At 32.3% G+C, this 10,636-nt stretch overlaps 1 protein-coding gene across 1 annotated transcript in view; it reads right to left on the minus strand.

Annotated features, from left to right (window-relative positions):
* Nucleotides 1-10,636, minus strand: part of Atrnl1 (attractin like 1) — a 427,123-nt gene that overhangs the window by 261,593 nt on the left and 154,894 nt on the right. The gene's annotated exons all lie outside the window — the stretch shown is intronic.

The raw sequence follows: 10,636 nt of genomic DNA on the forward strand, positions 1-10,636 counted from the left end.
AAAAAGAAAGTAAAATATTAAAAGTATTTTAAATAAGGCAAAGAAATATACCCAGAAGGAATTTTCCTTCAAATTTCTACTATTTATATAACATATGGCCAACTTTCCTATTTAAGTGAGTATTATGTACATGTACATATATGCATTCATTGACAACTGTTTTGCTTTCATTTCATTAAGTATCAAAATATCAGCCAGAATTGAATCCTCTGTAGTCAATAAGAAAATTCCTTTTTAAAATTATACTTTACAATAACTTCACTGAGTGTCTTCTAACAAGATTTTTTCTTTTATAAATTTACATATAAATCATAAAAAAACCAAAGATAACACAAAGCCTCCATGATATGAGCAAACAACTTACAGACTGAATTACCAAGATGTTTGGATAATCATCATTTTTGTATTCACTAAGGTTTCAAAGTCTTTGAACATATTGTGAGGAAGGTCACTGAACAGATTTATTCTGTATGTGCACAGCTTAAGTACTGCAATAATGAGACCACATTTACTTTGAATAAAATTGTCCAGTGTTAAGTTGCCAATGGCCATTTTAATAAGGCTTTCCACCTAACTTGGCTTGTAGAAAGTTCCTAATCAAATACCATTAATTTACTTAGTAATTCTAAAACTCACAAGAGAAGAGATACTTTCTAAAGAAACATAGATAATTCCAGAAGTCTATTGTTGTTCTTTATAATAGGGCTTTTAGTTCTGTTCTCTAATTTACTGTCACTTTATCACTTTTATCTTACACTTTAAGTCTGTTTCTTTTATTGGACTATCTATTCAGCTGATAATTCATTTAGACTTTTGAAGTTGTCTGACATAAAAACTCCATTTAACTGCTTCCTAAATGGTAGTTAATCTGCACAAATTTTAAATTTGAACTTAATGGAATGGCTTATCCCAAAAGTTACTACAACATTGGCAAAACAGATCTATCCTTAAAAGTTTACATACTTTACAGGTATGTTTTTTTTTTCATTTGCAAAGTGAATTTCGCACAGAAATATTTGCAAAGTGTCTCTTTTTGCAATAGAGTAATTTTTCATTTGATTTCCAACTACCCAGTACAGAATTTCATTCAAGCATCAGATGAGATATCCAAGAGCTTCGTTAACAAACTTATTTCCCAGATGTGAATGGAACAGGGACAGAAGGCTCAAATGATCTAACATACCTAACAATTCAATTACAGTTATCTTATACTGCCATCACATATTTTTCTTCAACAATCAAACAACCTCAGCTGGAAACCTCTAGCAATAACATAAATAAAGGACCATCTGGCTAGAATAATTAAGGAAGCCTGGAAATAAAACATTAATTAGTGTAGCAATTCAAACGACCTTCAGAGGCCTTATTATGAAATTATACCCCAAACAGGTAATCATTTATTTCATGTTGCTGTTAAATTTAACTAGACACAAATAAATACAAATACCAAATTTTTACTTTCAATGAGGACAGTTCACTCAACATAACGATATATTTCTTTTAAGTATGATAATTTAATTATAACAACAAATAAGTGAACAAAAATGTCACTACAAATTAAAAACTTACAAAACACAAATATCCTATGATTTTAACACTAAAAGGACCTTTCAAGATCATAATACCTTATTTAACATCCTCAATTTGGGGATGAGAAAACAGACTCAAGGAGATCTTTATACAGTCACACAAGTAGACAGTGGTAGTGATTGGAGGTCAACATAGATCTGGTTCTTACTATAAAAATACTATTTATATTGGTGATGAGAATTTATACTTAAATATTCTAACACAAAATGGCATAAAAGTGGCACATAATGACAAGTAGTGGTTGATAGTCTGCCAGTTCACTGAATAAAATAAAATTTCACAAACCTGCTTATAAACTACAGGGTAAGCCCATAGAATGAGACAATAAAAGCCCATAGAATGAGGCAATATCAAAGAATTAGTATAATCTAAGCAGAGTTTTTCCCAGGAACCCATATGGTTCCCTTTCCTTGGAGAGGAGGTAGTGCTAAGAAGTAGATGTCCAAAACAGAACTACATTGCTCAGCTACCTTGCATTCATGAATGACTATAAGATTAAAGAAATGTACCAGATGTGTAGTTTGTAAGAATAACATTGCCTCTCTGTTATGACATTACCATTACAGTAACTAAGACCTAGAGAATGTGAGAACTACACAAGGAAAAGGAAGTCTTTAACTCACTATAAGGAAGGAAAATGCTTACAGGCATGAATGTCCATATTAAACTGGTTCATTGGGGATAAGTAAATCTGACCAGTCATTCAAGTTAGTATTGCTAAATTATTTAATGAAGAGCTCAAAACAGACCCCATAAACAATATTTTCACACCTCAGAAGCCACTATAATAAAGTGTTACAAATGTATAGTTTTAAAGACATATAAGAACAAGCTTAAGCCTCATTTTAAAAATCAATAAAACTTTAAGTCTCTTTGAATAATTATCACATTTTATACATATCATGGATAAATGGTGATAATTCTTTGATTATGCATATAGAAAATAAAGTTGTTTTATTTAAATACTGGTAAAATATTGGACAGTTGTATGTTATGAGTTTCCTGGGATTTTTAATTAATGTATGTATTGGGAAATGATCAAATAATGACAATTAGCATTGCTAGCATTTGATCAATTCCTTATGACAAATACATTAAAAATCCTCTCTCCTATTGTGACATATACAAAGTAATACTGTTAAATTTGACAAATGCACACACACAAAGATTAAAGGTGCTAGCTAGGGCACAGTATAGGTGAAAGAATAGGATCTGAAAGGCAGAAACCTTATTTCAACTACCAATTTTGCCTTGAGATGCTAAGGACTAAAATGTGATCAGTCAACTTCACCATCTTCCTGCTAGTGGACTGAGGTAGAAAAAAATGAAAGGGACTTCAAGAACACTTCAAAAACAGTTCCAGATTCATTCTACTCTGAATCACTGGCAGAGACAAATATAAAAATTAAAGCCACTAGTTAAACATTCAGAATATGATTCTAACATATGCTATTGTCAAGTTTCCCAGCAGGCATACTAGAGATCCACAGAGTTTGAAACAGATCTTATCTTGATGTTTCCAACAAGAACTCAGTTTGACTACCAAAATTTTTAGCAAATCTTTCAGTGATTGTACATGCAGTAAAGAGGGAGAATCTCTAGAAGGATATGTAAGGAATTAGGACAGGGAAATCCTATATAGAGAAAAAAACTGTAGATAAATGATGATGAAGAAAACATTTTACTGCATTATTTTCTTGAGAATTTAAGAGAATGTTTTTCAAAAATTGAACATATCTACATAATTAATATTCTAAATAATAAATCCAGTACCAGTAACATTCTAGAAGTCATTTCAAATGATGTCCAAGGTATGCTATTACCATTCATATAAGTATTACTAACCTAATACATTAATTGGTTCTGTCTGTTTTTAACTTTAAATGAACTGAATCATAAGTATGTGTTCTTGTGCTTCTGGCAAATGTGTGTGTGTGTGTATGTGTATGTGAAAAAGAGAAAAACCTTTATTTATTTATTTATCCTGAATATAAAATTGGTTGGATGTATGTATTAAAAAGCATTTTCTGACTCCGTAGATTTCATTCTTACTCATGTATTTTAAGGATATAACGTCTTAGTATGGCCCAATTTACTGCTTTCTAATTTTATAGTGAATGACTTGTATAATCTATTCAAGACACTTTTGCCTAATCCAATGATGACTTAATAATACTTTAGAATTTTGTATTGAAGAACTCTTTAGAGTTAATGAATTATTTTTGTGCATACGCTATTACATAACAAAAATCAAATAAGTTAAAATATTTTGATCTAAGTATTTTTCTAAATTTTATTCAAATAGTAAGGAAAATTTTCATTATCCATACAATTTTACTGAAATCATTTGGCTTATGTAGGATGTAACTCCATTAGGTTTAATGTACTACTAGATTATATGGGTTTTATAACCTCTTGTTTATTTACTATCTGGTGGCAAATTAAACTTGTTGTTGTAGTATTGATTTTTACCCATAAAATATACTGTATTTTTGCCAGACCTAATACTATTACTATCCAAATGCAAGGATCATTATTCTTAGAACTATCATGGAAATGGGTCAATGCTTAATATGGTTGATTGAATTCAATTGCTTATTATTAACATTAATAAACTGTTACTGGGTATTCTGAATTGCAAAATGTTTCATTATAGTAACTTAGAAAGTGGTAAAAAAAATAATTTGGAAAAGATAACAAAACAGCTTAATAATAATGGTTTGAAGTCCATATTAAAAGTTGCTATTTAGATCTATGAATTCAGTCTGCTGCATTCATCGTAGATACAGCTCCACTTCCAACTTTTCAGTAGTTAATTCGAGATCATAGTCTCACAAACTTTTCTGTCTGACTTCAAACCACAGTCCTCAGATCTCAGCCTCCTGCGTAGGTATGAGTCATCAGCACCCAGAAATACTGATATTCTTTTTAAATGAATTTTAAAAGTTCCAGTTTTTTCATGCCATTTTAACTAAGGGCTGGAATAAGATATGGAACTTCAGTTTTAACACTATAAATGAAGATAAGCCTCTAGTGCATGGCAGAGAATGAGCCTCAGTGAATGGATGATCTCCTGGCAGAAAATGGCCTGAATGCCCCACAAGCATTCAACAGCCATAGGACATGATAGGAATCATGTTGGGTTTGGGGGTTCTACATTGCAGCAGTCTACCTGTATTCCATGAAATATGAACACTATATGTACTCTGTGATAAGATCAGATTCACGTTCACTATTACTAAACAATTACATGCTGTATGAGCAAAACATCAAAAATTCTTCTTTAAGAGAGAAACATTTAATGAACAAAACAGTATTGCCTATCTACTGCTTTGAGAATTTTTCTTTATCATCTCACAGCAGTGCACCCGTTAAAATAAGAAGCATCTATGTAATAGGATACAGTATTGTATAGAAAGTATGCTGCTGGACACCAGTGGCTAATTCCTGTGATTCTAGAATACTCAGAAGGCTAAAATCCTCCGATCATGATCCAAAGCCAGCTGGGGCAGAACAATCCATGAGAGTCTTACCTCCAGTAACTTACCCTGCCCAACCCCCACACACAAAAAGCCAGAAGTGGAGCTATGGCTCAAGTGGTATAGTGCTAGCCTTGAGCACAAGAGCTCAGGAGCAGTGCCCAATCAGTTCCTGAGTTCGCCCCAAGATTGGTATCACCAAAACAAACAAAAAAAATACACATAGTTTTCAATTTGTGAAAATATTCATTGAAATATATTCTAAGCTGGTTGCCAATGGCTCTTGTCTATAATCCTAGCTACTGAGATCTACTGAACTAGGGGAAATGTACTCTAATATATTCAGCCATATAAATAAGTACTAAATATATTTTCCTATAAAAAATACACCCACTTCTGTTTTAAACTGAACTTAGTTTGTGGACTGTAGGAAAAAGATCACAAGTAGGTTAGAGTACATAATCTGCATCACATGATCTTCTTCAAATAGTTCAATTTTTGCCTGTTTACCAGAAAATATTAAATATTATCCAAGAACTATCTTTTAAATATTTGATAGTTTTATCTTATTTCTGTAAGAGAACCAAATACGCCAAACATAAACTAGAACATAATGAAACATTGAAAAAACTATTTATGGACAGATGCTTAAGCCATATACAGACCAAAAATGAATTATTTGAGCCAAATTACTATTAATCCTAAGTGTAATGGTTACTAAGACAGCAGATATTTCAAATGACTCTATAATACTTGGGCTATAGAGTTATTTGTAAAGTATAATTGTTCTTCATTTTCCTCCTCCCAAACAAAACAATAATTCACACTAGAAAAACACAACAAATAATTCATCTTACAACTTTTAGGCTATATATTCCAACATTTTAAGCTAATTTCACTATAAGCTAATTATACTTAGCAAAACTAGTTGAACATGATGTATGTTTTGTGTGCATATGTGTTACATGACAGTGTTAAATAGTTTATATCTGAGCTATTTGAGAAGGATTTAATATTGCTGCATATCTTGTTTCAGGCTGATATCAGTCTCTGGTGGCATGGTGTTACAGTATATAAGTATTAAGATATTTGGTCTCCAAGGCAGGATGGAGCAAATCTGGAAGGTAAGAGTAATAAGGGTACACAGTCAAGGATGATCTTATTAACAGATGTTCCTGCTTGAGCAGATTTGATTTGGGGGCTTTGCAGTTTCCTCTGGAGACAGAATAGGCTGTTCACTGAGGTAGAAAATAAGCATACAGGGTTACTGTTATATGACTCAATATTCTAATCCTATATTATTCTTGATTAAATTGCTCTGAGGCTAGAAGGGGATCTTCAAAGACATGGTGCTTATGCTTTTAGCCTAAAGTTTGGTACTGAAAACAGGAAAAACTTGCATAAATTGTGGATATAAATTGTGGAATTAGTATAAATGAAGTACATAGTGGTTGTTAGAATTTATAGTGGTATTTGATATAGAAAGACCAGATCTTCCATGTGATTGATTGAAAGTAAATCTCGTTTTCAACATTAGATCATGCTATATTTTTTCCAGTGATATCATATGTAGTTACTAAGGAAAAGCAAATGAAGTGTCCACTAAAACTATAAAATCTCAAACGGAGCAATGTTATGAATCCCAACTTACTGAATTTCTCTTCAGTATTTGGATGGGTTATGTGAATTTGTTTCTGCTACTCTACATGGCCTATTTACCAGTCACCATTGCCACAAAGGATCACCTTGAATTCCAAAGGCATACCTGTATTGGTTTGCATTAATATCACAACAGCAAATTCTATCTACTATTGCAGCCATCTAAAGAGAATAAATAAGTAGCCTTTCGGGTTACAAAATCTAAAGATAAGAATATATCCATATGAGTCTTATTGAACTGGAAATAAATTTTATAAAAGAAGTAGAAATTATACAAAGATTATCTCTTTCATGCCCACTGATTATTTTATAGACCAGCAACATAATAAACACTTCCATGCTTGAGCCAGTTGCTTTTGGCACATGCTTGTGATTCTAGCTACTCAGGAGGCCAACTTGAAGAACTGAGTCTCAAAGCCAACCCTATATAACTCTATCTCCAATTGACCAGCAAAAGACAGACTGGAGGCATGATTCAAATGGTAAAGCACCTGTTGTGGTCAAGAAAGCAAAACAAAAGCTGAAAGCTCTGAGTTGAAGGCCTGATATAGCACACACACACACACACACACACACACACACACACACACACACAACTACAACTGGCTGTCCAAAAGCAGAGTAGAGTGAGAAGAATTCTGATATACAGGGTTCACTCATTTTGTCCTATATAATATGTATACGTGTGTGCACGCGTGTGCATGCATACACACACCATGGACCCATTTCAAGCTACCAAGATGATGTGACTGAATGCACAGCCAGGAAAGGTGCACATAATAATAGGCTGCTATATATTGAGCAAACCCCTATATACTACTGTCACAGTGCTTTTACACTGTCCTAAACAAGATTCCAAATCTGATACTATTTCAAATAATGTTAACATTCAAACTATAACTTACAACTGTATGAAATACAAAGTTATTAGAGCTTATTTGAAATAACATTTAAAAAGTGATTCGTGAGAGGATTTTTATAGTATTTTATAGTGATATTTTTTATTTTATGTGGTTAAATTCAGGGCCACAATGGACTTCTGTAAACTCTAAATGTTTCTGTCATCGTTTTGTCTTTGGCTAGTCCAGGGGTTTGAACTCAGGGCCTGAGCACAGTCCCTGGCTTCTTTTTGCTCAAGGCTAACACTCTATCACTTCAGCCATAGTGCCACTGCTGGCCTTTTCTGTTTATATGGTGCTGAGGAATCAAACCCAGGGCTTCATGAATGTTAGGCAAGCACTCTACATTCCCAGCCCAGTGCTTTTGTCTTTGATCAAACCATATACACAAAGATGAAAAGAACAAATGCTTCAGTGAATGATATTAAGTGCAACGAATTTGGTTTTTACATAAAAATAATCTTGTTTGTGTTTATCACTATTATTTATTATAACATTACTCATTTTTCTTCTGGTGATAAAAGAAATTAAGAGTCATGTGTTCCTCAAAAAAATTATCCTGAGTATTAGGAAATGTGACCTCTGTGTTTAATTAATAAGTTGGCACTGCGGATATGTAGCAAATTTATAAGTATATTATTATACAAAGTATTTTTGTTTTATTTTATTTGTTCTTTGTTTTCATTTTTTGAGGCAGAGTAGGCCTTTGGTGTGCTATGTACCATAGGCTAACTTCTATAATACTAAAAGAATATCCAATAACCAAGTTATCAATTTATACTTTCCAATATGTTTAACTCTATTTAATTTTAAATGTTACATTTTGACAATGTCCAACAAAAGATATATGAAATAGAACCTAAACTGAGATAAAGAAGAAATGTCTCTCCAAATGAAGCATAAAACCTAAACTATCTAAGTAAAGTAAAATGAAAATTTCTCTCCAAATGAAATATATTTTATAGGCATCAAATACTACCTATGATTAACTGAACATTAAAAACAAAACTATTCTTCCAATCTTCTTATTATTTATCGTCTTTATGTTACTTACATTTTGCTGCTTACTTAACAACTCAATCTCATGGACAATTAAACAATACCCACAGAGGGATACAAATGTCCAATCCAATCAGTTCCACTTTATTAAGCTCTTCTTTCACTATTGCATAATACAAAAAAAGCACATAGTATTAAAAAATCATCTAAGGTAACTCTGCTAGTGTTATCAAATTTGCAAAATGTATTATCAACATACACTGATTTTTTAAAGGATAATGTTTATATTCGTCATTTTTGTATGGCTTTAATACAAGATGATGGAATAATGGATGGACCTAGAAAAAACTGTTAAGATAGGCCCATAGAGACAAAGGATGCATGCATTCTCTCGTAAGCTAAAGCTAGACTAATTTATAAATACACAAGCAAATACAACAGGTTTGCATGCAAGTACACACAAATGTATTAACTGAAATATGGTGATGTGTAGGGAAGAATTTAAAAGGCATAACTCAATAGAAAAACTAAATAAAAATCCAACCAAATCAGGGCTAGGAATATGGCCTAGTGGTAGAGTGCTTGCCTCATATACAAGAAGTTCTGGGTTTTAATTCTCAGCATCACATATATAGAAAAAGCCAGAATCACATATATAGAAAAGGCCAGAAGTGGCGCTATGGCTCAAGTGCTTAGGCACTGAGTTCAAGCCCCAGGACTGGCAAAAGAAAAAACAAAACAAAAAAAAAAAAATTAATCCAGACACCTCACTATAGAAAGGCAGCTGTAGTAACAGAAGCTAATTGTTCAAAATGTAGAAAAAAAAAAAAAAAAGATTTAAAGAATTTGCTTGAAAAACACCATTGGGTTGTTAACTTTCCATACACATTTCCGTAACAGTCTGAAACTGCTATAGGGAATGATTAGGAAAACCTGATACAAAGGCAGTTTGTAGGTAGGGTGCCAGTGGCTCCCAACTACAATCATCAGGAGGCTGAGATCTGAGAATTGTAGTTCAAAGCCAGCCTTTGCAGAAAGTCTGTGAAACCCTTATCTCCAAATAACTATCATAAAGTCATAGCTGTGGCTTACGTGATAGAGTCTTAGGATCAAGCACAAAAAGTCAGGGACAGCACCCAGGCACTGAGTTCAAGCATCAGTACCCATACACATACACACAATGCATCTATAAAGTTTGTAGTTGGAAACAAAGTTGCTGTTAGACCAAGAGTATAGATTGTTTACTATTAAACCAATGAAAGTACATTCTCCCATAGAAATATTTATATTCAATATGTGCTGTACTTTGTGCAATCAGATCCACTATAATAGGTGAAAATCTATAAACAATGGCATCTCTGATCTGAATATTTCTAAATAAAGACGGTGATTTGAATATATGACAGAGGAACAGACTTGGCAATAACCTATGAAGTGACACCACAGAGTGAAGATTTAGAAAGAGTAAAACAGTAAATATTTAATTGATGTAGTGGTGCTATAGTTACTTTATAAAATACATTATATTACTAATATCAGTGATAGGCAATCTTCAGATTCTCAATAAACATTAGTAAATATAATGAAATAGCAGAAAAGAGCTTAAAAAATTAAGCGTCCGTTTAAAGTATGTGAGACCAACATTAATATCACTAAGCCCAATTTTCTCATCTGTAAAGAGGGAGTAAAATTTCCTGAACACTTAACATTGATATATGGAAGAAAATAATTGTTGCTGTGAAAACAAGCTACAAGCTTTAAAATATTATATAAGTGACTTCTGAATAAGCATAAATTACTGGACACTAACGATTATTTTAAAAGTATTTTTCATATTCGTAGGTTAAAAAAAGAAAAGGATATCACATAAGAGAAATTTACTGTTAGACTGCATTTTATATAAGTTATATATTCATAGGTTAGCAACAAATGAACTTAATAACTAAATGCTACTGTATTTATACTAAAAGCCTTAAAGAAGTGAAATACAAAATTTGATTTTTAAAAACA

Source organism: Perognathus longimembris, chromosome 2 (assembly GCF_023159225.1).
Source record: "Perognathus longimembris pacificus isolate PPM17 chromosome 2, ASM2315922v1, whole genome shotgun sequence".
Taxonomy (NCBI): Eukaryota; Metazoa; Chordata; class Mammalia; order Rodentia; family Heteromyidae; genus Perognathus; species Perognathus longimembris.